A 13,450-nucleotide genomic window follows, 5' to 3' on the forward strand; every position below is an offset into this window, starting at 1 on the left:
TTTGATAAACTACTGCTCTTACCATGGGGAAATAAAAGGGTACACAAGTTTCCTCAACCCTCCCAGTTGATTGAATCACCATTTTAGTAGTGGGCATGGGTACACAAATACCATTAAAAAGATACAAAATAACAATACTGCAAAATAAATCATGAAAAGGACAGTTTAAATACTGCTATCACAGAGTGAGAACCAGGGTAGGGGAACAAAGTATGATGTGGATCCTCCTACTGTGCCTTTATCTGAAGTTGCAAGCTCTCTCCATTAGGGGAAAGATCTAAGAGCATTATAGCACTACTGCCTCTGGTTAAACTGGTATTGAAGGACCCCACCATCATTATAGACCCTGGCATGTACCTCAGGACAAATACCAGGATTCAGGGCCTATAACTGCTGTTATGGCCCACGCAGCAGGCTATACTGCTATGTTATAATAGTGGAAGGAATGGGTTAAGGCCACTTGTCTGAACTGTAGTACAGCATGACTGTTCTTGGGTACAACTGCTGGTGATTCATCTCCGTTGCGGTGCACTGTAAGGCATTTCACTGGCTGTAATAAAAACACTCATTATGGTAGAATGTTCTAAATTAAAAAGGGAGAATCAGTAAGACAAATATTGAAATGCTGGAGAAGAAGGCTTGTTTCTGCCATTATTGATACTCAGCCACTCTGTCTTATTAAATGGGGGGCACAGCATTCCAGTGCTCTAATGGCAATGCCAGCATTGCAGGTTTAGTTGCCACCTTTCTTGTAGGTCATAAAAATCAACATGATTGTGTGCCATCTAGACATTTTGCATTTAGGGCAAGCACTTGAATGAGCTTCTTGGGATTCGAAATGTTATATTACAGCGCTCATATTTGCGAGGTGCCAATTTGATAAACCAGGTGCCTAAGTGGTGCACACAAACATTTAGATATTTGTTGTTAGGCTAGTAGTTCCTGGATTATGAGGGCAATTTCTGGCCATAATTTGTCATTGCTAGATAAGTTAGTCCTATGGGAAAACTCCCAGGTCTAAAAATACAGCACATTTCTCCACTTTCAATTCAAAGAACAAGTGGGCAGTAGTGAACACAAGCCTTACAGATATTTAAGTGGCACAGGGGCACCTCCAACATTAGGAAACCAATGCTGTCCCAGCTTTGTTTTGCATTTAAATGGCACGCCAACTGTGTCTTCCTTATGTGCTGACCCTGGGGCAATGGGAGGGAGGAGCCATGATGAGGCGGTGGAGATACAGCCCAGAGGCCTTTCATCCATTACGCACCTGCCAGTCAAAAGTCCACCCTGAATGCCTCTGGGTAGATTTGCGGGTCTGTATGCAGGGTGGACGCAATAGGGCTGTTGGTCCCCGCTGTGCAGGGGTGCTCCAAGCTCCAGGGGGCCCCCTCCGGACAGTACACCGGCCAGAGAGCTCCTGGTTGAGGCCGGAGGGGGCCCCTCCATGTACCTTGCCACATGTAATTGTGGCGGGCGGTGCTTGTAGCTCCGCCCGCCACAATGCTGTGAATGGAGGATGCCACCGCCAGGGTGGCAGTGGCATCCTCATCGCCGGTGCGGGACCGTCGCACCACTGGAGGCCGGTCCCAGCACCGCTAGGGCCCGCGTCCACCCACCATCCTAATGGGCCCCTAAGTGTGGGAGATGTAAGGGTTCTATGGAGGGATCTTAGTAGAGGTTTTGGGGAAAAAATGGGCGGTGTATTGGCAGGAGATTTGGGAAGGGGAATTGAATTAAAGAGGCAAAATTATGATATTGGTGCACAGGAATAGTTTGGAGGGTTGGGTGGATTAATTTCAATTAACATACGCCATTCGTTCAAATGTGATTTTAGAGGGAAATGACCTCAGACGATAGGGTGTTTAGGACCCAGCAGTGGAGGCTGAGTTGTGCTCTCTCTCCTCTCATATGCTACCTCACATCTGAAGGGCACTTACATGGCCATCAGTGGAATACAAAGCCAGCACTGGTGCACTGCACAGCATCCTCATTCAGTTGCTTCATGCAGCTGACAAGGGATGAAAGCAAATGGAAATGAGCACTATTCAGAAACACTTGCTGTGTTATTCTTTAGACCAACAGATTGATTGGAAGATTTCTGTTTTTTTTTACCAGTCTTTATGTGACATAGCATCACAATATCTTACCTCACAACAGGCTTGGTTGGCACCTTAGGAATGTACAAAATGTTGATTGGCAAGAACTGTCATCTTGGTGAAGCTTTACTGCAGTTATTTTTTTATTTTATTTTTTAGATTCATGCAGGAGCAAAATGCGGGGCCATGATGGTCACAGAAAGATTCAGCCTATACCCGAAAAACATATAGGTGCTATACAAAAAAAAAACATAAGCAAATGAAGGTCATAATCATTTATGTGTCAGGGTTTTCTTTATGGCAACATCCAGTTAGTTATGTTATATTTAATGCCGGATTCTAGCTTTTATTTAAGGATTCACAGTATTAGCAGATAAAGGAACTTAGGAGACCCACATTAAAGATGTGTGGCACCATAGAGCCAGGCTTTTTGTGTCACCCTATCTGGGACATTCAGACATAATAAGGGAGTAAACAGCACAAACAAATGAGACAGAATGTAATGCCAGCCATCAACACACATCTCGCAGGCATTATTGGCAGGCAGAAAATTAAAAATTCAAAAGGACTTGTTAAATTCGTACAGATCTATCCTGTTTGAGATACATTAACGCATCCATTATTCGGTACATCAGCTATTGGGCCATCTTTTAAGCGTAAAATATCACTATACAGAATGCATTAGATTTAATAGGCTTATGCCTTCTCTTATTTGAACATACTGGTGTCATAAAAGCCTGCACCCATGGACTAATCCATGTATGCAATTTTCTGGGAGAAAGAATAAAATGCGACAAATTATGATTTTTTTCCTTCTATACAGTAGAATACAAAGTCTCCAAAATCTCAGTATCGCCTATGGCGTATGGTCTTATAATACATGAGGGACATGGTATATTCCCTCTCCTCATTCACTACAACCAGCTTGAGTTAAAAGAGTACAAACTCTGCATTTGGCTGGAAGAGGCAACACTGTTTTTATCCTGTGTTTTTGGAACCCAGTGATTCATTTTCCCCTAAAATATCTTCGGAAGTAGTGGTAAAGCTTTGACGTCTCGCCGAAGCTCACAAACTTCTGACCTGTGACGATTCAACCCATGGTTTTCATTTCACATACATGGAAGAAAGACTGGAATGGAAGATGTTTAGAAGTCTGAGTTAAGCCCATTCACTTTAGCAAGATGTGGGGTTATTTCAGCTCTTTCAGGAATATTGATATTAACTTCACATTATATAAACTACAGAACACTCTAAGCCTCTTTCAGGTAGTTGCCTAGGTTTATTTATGTTTAAAGCGATTACTTCAAAATTGAATAAAACTTGGTGTCTTTGGTTGGTTAAAGTTATGTATTGAGCTGATAACAAGTACATTGACCTTTGTTACAGTTTGATAATGTAAACCAAAAATGCATGTATACAATGATATAGACTCTGCACCACAATATAGTTTGACAGTACTTAAGAGCTGAAATTCCATGAGTGTTGTGGGGAGCATCCCCCCCCCCTCTCTCCCCCGGCCTGGACCGAGGAGGGCTGATGCCCATTTAGTATGAGTGTTGTATTTAGTGTCAACACCGAAATCCAAGGCTCTGATCTTAGAGAACAGAACCAAGAAATCCTACAGGTTTACACCTTGGACAGCAGAGCAGTTCCGATTAAACAGGTCTAATACCGGCTCACGCGTCCAGAACACAATATATCCTTCAGGTAACACATAATCATGTAGTCTCAGGCAACATTCTTTTGGGTTATAGAGCATGACTAGGTTTGAGTCTTAAAGCTGTCCCACACTGCTTACACACTTTGGACAGGATCAGACACCAGATAGCAGATTTATCACACAGGTTACATAGATCTTTCAGGTTTCAGACATCATGCCAGTCCCTCAGTGTACAGGATCTTACAGGTTAAACTCTCACACATACACAAGCTTCCTTCACTCTGGTTTAATGATTAATTGTTGGCTGATGATGTATCCCTGAGGTCTCACGGATCTCGGAGACTAAAGCTTCAGTAGCAACTCTTTCCCTTAGGTGATGCAGGCCTTACATGCTCAGGCCTACCACAAACGATACATCCTTCAGGTATCACAACTCCAACAGGCACACCCATCTCACTGCAAAGTTGTCTCTCAAGTTACACAGATCTTATACACCGAGGAATGTGACAGCAGAACCACCACTCAGGCTACATATTAAGCAAACACACAGTCAACTGATAGCAAATATATCCTATACAAATCCTACAGGATCCTACAGGCTCAGGTCTATGAGAGCAGATCCATCCTTTGGATTACAAACCACTCACAGGATCAAACGGTAACGCTATCTCTCATGTTAAACATTCTTACAGGGTCTGGTTTGAAAGAGTACCAGCATCACTGAAGATGCAGAAATCTTCCAGTTTCAAGCCTCTGATTGTAGAAGTGTCATCATGAGTGGCCTAGTTAGTTGCAATATGAAGTTTAGCAGTCGACAACATACTCCCGCAAATTGGGCATGGCAAGCTGGTGAAACTTATTGGGTGAAAAAAAGACAGATAAATGTAGGAACATGCAGATTTTGGTGATGCACATGCTATTCCCTGTTTTGGGGGATAAACTCCTAAATGGGAGTTATTTATTGGACCCGATAAATTTCAACCTAGCTGAGTCAGATTTTGTCTGGTCCAATACATATCAGCCCGAAGACCGGGCCACTCATAATGAGAGCCCAATAGTCATGTCAACTTTTTTTTGCAAATGGTTATGCATGACATTAGATAAATGTTAGAGCTTAGCTGTGAAAGATTGCCTCCTCCCACAACTCACGAGTCGCAAAGCGAGCTCTATTCACACACAGAACAGGCACAAGACATGCAGCAACAGAGCCGGCTATTCTCATACACTGCATATGTGGCAGCAGTGCATCCAAGCCCATGTTTCCCCATGCTGTAGGACATCCCCGAAACAGAGCCACACACGTATGAAGTGATTTGTCTAAGATCACACAATATCATCAAGTGGAGGATGTATAATTGGAACCCAGACCTCTTGCACCCACTGTTGGGTACTTAGCCATAAGCCAAGCGTTTTTGCCTATTTAATATCGCTGTTTGTCATTTCCTTCACGGCCTCCAATTCTTCCCCATCTGTACACAACATAAAATACAATTTTTTCCGACAGATTGCCTTGTTTTGGTGACCACTGTCTTCCCTGTGGGTTGCTGCCCCAATCAACTACTGATCCACTCCCATCCTAGCATCCCCTTTCTTTCTTATCTTGTTTGCTCATTACAAATTCCACTCTGGAATGTTATAATAATGGGCAAAGAAGATAAGTCTTTCCCATGAGGAGCAAAGCGACAAAAGTGTCAGACTTGAAACTTACCCGGCAGAAGAGCTGCAACTCATAGTTCCTGCTAAATTATATTACAGGATAAGCTCCAGCAGCCACCAGGGCCAGAATGTTTCTAAAAGGGCACCCCAATCCCACTTCACTGGGGAATTTGATAGGCGCTGCTGTGCCAGCGACACCAAGTGGTCAGTCGAAAGAGCATATTATTGGAGGTCTCAGCATTAGGCTGCAATCTTCCCTTTTACCACATGGGGGACTCGTGTTAGGAAATGAGTGAAGAGAACAAAGGATCTAGCATCTCTAAGGTCCTAATCTCATGTGGTCAAATGCTGAACGACCACCCCAGGAGACAAGCTATATACTGACTAAAAGACATGGATTATAATCTAACATTGTCTGTTTAATGATGCACAGACCTACATCCAAGTAGCAGTAGAGCACTATACAGAGAACATTTTTTGTTACAGCTGGAGCATCCTGTTTAAAATTGTACATGGCAAGATGGCAGGCAGTGTGAAGGTTACATGAATCAGGCTCTGGCAGGAGCAATGGAGCTGAACACACAGAACTTAGAGATAGGAGAGCACAGGTAATTTGAAAAGAGTCCTAAAATTTGGTTTTAGCACGTACCGTTGACTTGAACCTAGGTCTGCAAGTTCTCAGATCATCAGCAACATAGTCGCTTGTCAAATGTAAAGACCCTACGAGTACCTAAAAGTCCATGTATTGGGAACACACGTTCTGCACTTAAATACTGATTTAAAACGAACACACGATACCGTAATTTAACTATTATGGTAAGTTACAAATGCATATTTTCTTATCTAGATATTGAGAAAGTCCTGATTTTATTAAAGACACTGAGGTGAGTTTTTATGCTATATTGTTTTGCTTTAGAAATAATATCAAAAAAGTGAAACACAAAACATGCAGTTCCCAAAAGCCAGAGATCTGTACAGAGAATTTAAAGCGTAAGAATTGAGGCACTGTAATAAATCACTTCGATTTATAAGCAAGTCATCTGTTCTTGGTGACCAGGGTTTGTTTGGGAAATGTGTACAAGCAGAAGCAAGAACATCAACAGGAAAACCCAAACTAGAAACTGAATGACGTCCATCTCTATGAACTATGACTTATTAACTTGTGCCAGATGCATGGTTCCAGTAACTGACAATATGAGAGAGCGCTGAAAATAGCCACTAAATTCATGTAATCTCCCTTGTGTCTTCAGTAACATTAGTACTTTACCTAAGTACCTTATTGCACAAATGTGCATTTTATGGTAAGATCAGAAGCTTCAATTATGTTTATTCACAGCTGTTTGCAGTGACTAAGCAGGGACAAATTCTTTGAAGGTGGCTTTTCCACCAAATAGCACTCTGGTCTCACATTCCTGCATGTGTCGCTTGTAGTAATGCCGAGGAAGGGGAAGCGGCACTGAAGACAGGTATCCAATGCCAGCAGGACGCCCAAAAAGCAGGTCAGCCATGCAACAGCTATGGGGGCAGGGGGAGACCTGGAAACAAAACCTGGCCGAGGTGCCGTAGATAAAGTTAAAGGGAAGGAGAGCAGAAGAGTAGTGCAGCTGCAACAATAAAATGAAAGGTACGGGGAGCGGACAAGAAGGAAGGCGGTGGCATGTCCCAGGAGATCCCTCCAAATTAGGGTGGTCATGGGACACAGATCCATACAACCACACATTTTATTTTAAAAAGAACCATTTGTGGGGGATGCAGCCTTATCACCTCCCTGATATGGAGAGACACACCTAAGGCCGTTGAGAGAAGTTTGTCACGGGTTATAGAAGCATGAATCACCAGCTTGTAATAAAATGTACAGAAAGCATAATACCTGGATCCATCTTCTGATCTAAGAATGTAAATGTAATTGGGGAGAGGCTGTAGCCTTACGGCTAGAGCAATCAACCTCGAAGCTGGGGAACCATGTTCGAGTTTCGGCAACAACGCTCTACATCCTGTGATTCTGGGTAAATCACTTAATCTCCCCGTGCCTAACAAAAATGAATATGTCCTTCTGTAACGAAACAGATGCTCATGTAAAGCGCTCTGATACCCGATATCTCTGATCTAGTTCGCGCTATATAAAACTCTAAAAAAAGAATCTGGCTTTGCTGTACCCCAAAAAAGCTCTAGAAATCATGGGTTTAGAGACTGATTTGGTCCCAAAGGATTTGGAGGTCCATCCAAGGAATTCACATGATCCATTTCACCCCAAGAGCCAGAGCAAGAGAGGACCCGGAGCAGTGAGATGTCTTATTGGAAGTTTGTGAAGTGGAGAAGATGATCCTAGACCAACATCTCTCTTTTAAAAATTTGACAACACAGAGTTTTTAGAAAAGCAATCTCTGTGGAAAAATACGACTATCCCAAACTTGTCATACTTCAAACAGAAAACCTGCTGAGGAGGAAACAACATGATCATGAAAGCTCACGATTCAGCACTGTCTACAATTGATGATGAAAGCTAAAGATTTTTACAGTTATTTTGTTTTACATAAATGGTATAGAACACAACATGACAAATCACTGTGCCAGGAGCAAACAAAGGTTCAGTTACAAATCGATAGAACTTCTACACTGTTTTAAATTAATGTACCGCTAAGGTATGCCCAACATGCTCCCTTAATTCGTGACATTGCTCCCTTCTTGCCAAAAAGGTAGCGGTCGCTTTACTAGCTATACTCTCCACTGCGTCTGCTTTTGCACATGTAACTTTAAGCGGTACCTGATCCAAAGGTGCCCCCACGATAATTGCTAAGTTCAATTCCTCCTCTGCACCAGTGACCACTTTAGCCAGTTTTTTGGATCGCAACTCCTCCTGCCTTTGTCTGTATAAGCTAAAACTTAGCGTCTCCCCACGAATACCCGCCTTAAAAGCATCCCAGGATACCCCAGAAGAAGTGCTGCCTCTATTCATTTCCCAATACCCTTTCATCCATTCCTTTATATGTTGAACATATTTTCCATCTTTTAATAATCCCCGCTCAAAAGTCCATGTGCGCTCACGCCTAACCGTCCTTGTAGTTTCTAGTGTTAAAATTATCGGATTATTGTCCGAGATAATCAGAGGCAATTTCTCGATCTGGCTTCTTGATGACAATTTGAGATGAAAAAATAACACAGATCTTATGTGGGGCAGAGTAATAAGGGCGACCATGGTCATTAGGCTTCAATCTTGCCCATACATCTACTAAAGAGTTGTTCCGAGCCAGGCTAACAATTGCACGTTCTTTTTTTACGGCCCAGGTAGCAACCTCCTGGTTCCATACCCAGCCCCCTACCCCATTTTTATTGAAATCTCCGCAGAGGATAACCGGTACAGGCCATGAAGCTAATTCCAGATCTAAAATTTCGAATATATCCGGGTCATCCTGAGTTGATCCATAAATTGAACCCAAAGTAACCAATTCACCATTAATCATACATTCCACTAAGACCCATCTACCCCAATGATCTTCCAGCTTTTTCTTAACTACAACGTCATTTCTCCTAGAGAGTATAGCCACCCCTCTAGTTTTGGCCCCCTGTTTTGAATAAGCTATGAGATGAAACCCCAATTGCTCCAGTAGGTGCCCCTTTATCACCTCTATATGTGTCTCTTGCAAGCATACAAAATCTACCCGCACTGCTCTTAAAGTTGCTGAGACTCGTTGTCTTTTAAGCTGATCATTTAGACCACATACGTTCAATGAGACAATCCGTATGCTCATTAAAACACATCTGGTAGCTGTCCCAACCAATTATCAATACTTACATTCCTCTTCATACCTTCTAAATTCCCGGTTTCCTTATTTTTAATCACTTTAGTTTGCAACACCTACTGTGCTCACACATGATTCCCAGATGACTTACTGTGCTGTACCCTGTGCCCCCATGAACCCCCCCCCCTCAGAACCCTCCCCTCCAGAGTCCCCCCCTTACAGGCAAATAGGTCAGCAATGACCTATGTGTGACAGCTTAAGCCTGTAGAAAATCGCAACCCCCCCCCCCCTTGTATCCAATTCTGTGCTTGTGCCCTCCTTAATCTTTTATACTGAGTTCCAAGATAAGCTCAATACACCAATCCCCCAATACACAGTTACATGACAGGAGTACATACTTATTTCCCCTTCTGCTCCCTCAGCTCCCTCAATTACAGTTGGGCCTTGATTTAGGAGAAGAACATTCTAACTTACCCATTAACTAAAACTTTACGTCGCACTGGATACAGCAAATAGGCTTCATAGCCCAGGCCCTGAAATGGAGCTATCAGCTGCCTTAGCCGCCATCTCCTTTCCACGGTGGTATGGCAGAAGTCTGGGCAGGCAAAGAATGTAGTACCATTAAATGACCATCTGGCATCAGGTCTTGCCTTGTCCATTACTTCCTGCCTGAGGAGATAGTTGCCAACATAGACAAGGATTGCTCTGGGTCTGTCGGTTTGAGATGCCACATAGCCTTTCCTTTGGGTCAGAGGAAACCGATGTGCTCGCTGCACCTCCTTCTCCCAGTTCCATGAAGCCATTTCAGGAAAGGCCCTCTTCAGAAGGGCGACAACAAAAGCCCGCACATCCCCCTTCCGCCACCCCCAACAGGCTGATGTTATTTCGCCTTTGGCGGTTCTCAAAGTCCTCGGGCTTCCACGGAACGTCCTCCACAACCTTTTCTTGTGCTTCTTTAAATGCCTGCCATTTATTTATTGATATCATCCTCTAGTCTTTCTGTCCTTTCCCTGACATGGGTAACTCTGTCCGACATATCCTCGTATAATTTATTCATTTTTCTGAGAGAGCCCTGTATTTTGTTTGTTGCCTGCTTTGCTCTCCGGCTCTCTGACCTAGCTTCTCCCTGCATTTGCTTCAAGGTGGTATACAGTAAGTCCATTGAGGGGGTCTGTGGGGGACTAACCGGATTATTCTGCTGTTCTTGTGGGGACTCCGGCATGCCCAAGTGGCCCTATCCCGGACTTCCCTTGCATCCAGAGGCCGAGGGCTCCCCCACACCGTGTGCAATGGAATGGACCAGGCACCAACAAAGGTCCTGGATTCCGAGAAGAAGATCCTGGGGAGAGGGGGCTCGGGGCAGAAGGGGACCCCGCTCGGGGTGAGCAGGGCCAGAAGGAGAAGGTCAAACGGAAGAAGAAATACCGGCGCCGCGCCAAGCCCCCCTACTCCTCCTGGCCATGATCGCACTGGTGATCCAGAACTTCCCAGAGAAGAGGCTGACGCTGTCCCAGGTAAGATGCCCCTCCTAAGACTTGTTTGCCACCATGCTCACTGCATGTTGTTAACCCCGCACCCGAGCCCCCCTTCCAGGGTCACACAGGCTGCCATGACCAGCTCTCACCCCTTCCAGGGCACTGTCACCAGGTCGACGCTTTCCTTTCCGAAACCCTTGTTTTCAGACCAGTCTGTACCAGCGCTTCTCTTTAACCTACATGGACTACAACTCCCAGAATCCTGTTGTAAAGTGAAGGCCAAGTACTGATAACAGTGCCCTGGTGACTTAGTGCGATGCACCACTCTCTGCCCAAGACAGAGTGTAATTTGTGCAAAAGGAATCGATTCTTACACTACACCCTCCCGCCTTGGGCCTCACAGATCACAATGTAGTGCCTGAACCCATTCACAGCGCTCCTGCTACCAAACACATCCCACTTTTTAACCCAGCCTTGTCTTTTCCAAGACACCCTTTATTGGCACTTCTTTGGAAAAAAACCTGTGCCCCTATGTACGGGGTAGCTAGTTCAGACACAGCCTCTGCCCCGGGGCTGCCCATCCCATGAACGTGAACCCTTTCTGGTGAAAAATGCGCTCCTCTGCAGTCCACTAGCTTGAGATTACAGACGTACAGAACCATCACTCAACTTTATTATACACCACAGAGGATAGCTAGTTGGGCACGGGGTAATCAAGTCAATAAGAAAACTAAGTGCCCGAAATGTGACCATGAAGCGGCAGGCATAGAACACATGCTTTATTCATGCCCAGCGCTCTTGTTATTTTGGAAAGAACTGTCTGAAGTATTAAATAATAAACAAATCGTCATACCACCACTCTCAGCACAATTGGTTTTACTAGATATCCAGGAAACGAATTGTCCCTATAAAGAATTAATAACTATCATCTTTGCTTGCGCCAGGTTAATCATCGCTAGATTATGGATATCGAAGGATATCCCAGCTGTTTTTGATTGGTGGCTTCTGATGAAAGAAATGAATTCCATGGAACTGTCATTAGCAAAGCATAGGGGCCTTAAGGCTCTACAAAAGAAAGAAAAAATCTGGTTAAACTTTTCTGAATCATGATCTAAATGAATTAGAAAGAAAATGAGACCAGCTTAAATATTTAAATATTCGTCAGATCTCTGCTTCTAACGTCTTTCTGTCTATAAACTGTTTATTTAAATAATGTTGTAATTATTCATGTACTTTGTTTTTTTGTAAATGTACAACAAATGCGTATTTTTTTTCTTCCTTCAATAAAATGTAAAAAAAAAAAAAAAAAGAAAAATGCGCTCCTCTTTTCAGCGCTCTTCATGTTAAGAGGCGAGGCTGGCAACGAACATTATCATACAGAACACGAGTGCGTTCTGCGTTTTGGGCCACTTGGGATAACCCGATGGGGTAACTCCACCACAAGTTTATTACTCTTTGAGTATAACTCCTTGTGTGTATTATCCAGCCTGTGCAATGCCACCTACACAATGCCACTTCACCAATGTCCTTCTAAAAATGCCTTGACACATTTCCCCCGTACAACGCACCTGAAAAATATCTGCACAATGCCCATCACAACCCTGCGCATTGCCCCATTCGCTATGCTCACAGAAAAATACACCTGCACTCCGCCTAATGCACAACAGCCGTCTTCAGTCCACCTAAACGGTGCCCCTGCACAATACTTGTCATTGATTATCCACGTTCAAAGCCCCATCGCAAGGTATGCACATATTGCCCCTCCATCATGTTGCACATCGAATACCCATGAAACTACTCCTTCATGATGGTCCTGCATGCAATGAAAACAGCATATTACAGCTACACTGTTCAGTACTCTGCGTCGTTCACTGTATATATTTCTGTGAGCCATCTGTTTACATGGACCCTACTCAACCTCAACTACTCACTCTCTACTACTCTCTCTACTACTCTCTATTCCTCACTCTCTACTACTCACTCTCTACTACTCACTCTCTACTACTCACTCTACTACTCACTCTACTAACTCTACTACTCACTCTACTATTCACTCTACTACTCACTCTACTATTCACTCTCTACTACTCACTACTACTCTCTACTCACTCTCTACTACTCACTCTCTACTTCTCTCTACTACTCACTCTCTACTACTCTCTACTCTACTACCCACTCTCTACTACTATCTACAACCCACTCTCTACTCCTCACTCTCTACTACTCTCTACTACCCACTCTCCACTACTCTCTCCACCACTCTCTACAACCCACTCTCTACTACTCTCTCCACCACTCTCTACTCCTCACTCTCTACTACTCTCTACTCCTCACTCTCTACTACTCTCTCACTACTACTCTCTACTACTCACACTACTACTCACTCTACTACTCTCTACTACTCACTCTACTACTCTCTACTTCTCACTCTCTACTACTCTCTACTCTACTCCCACTCTCTACTAGTCTCTACTACTCACTCTCTACTACTCTCTACTCTACTCCTCACTATCTTCTACTATCTACTCCTCACTCTATACTACTCTCTACTCCTCACTCTCTACTACTCTCTACTACTCACTCTACTACTCTCTACTCTACTACCCACTCTCCACTACTCTCTCTACCACTCTACTCCTCACTCTCTACTACTCACTGGACTACTCTCTACTCTCTACTACTCATTATCCACTACTCTCTACTCTATACTACTCACTCTCTACTAGTCTCTACTACTCACTCTCTACTACTCTCTAATCTCTACTTCTCACTCTCTACTATTCACTCTCTACTACTCTACTCTATACTACTCACCCTCTA

This window comes from Lissotriton helveticus, chromosome 3_1, assembly GCF_964261635.1.
Source record: "Lissotriton helveticus chromosome 3_1, aLisHel1.1, whole genome shotgun sequence".
NCBI lineage: Eukaryota > Metazoa > Chordata > Amphibia > Caudata > Salamandridae > Lissotriton > Lissotriton helveticus.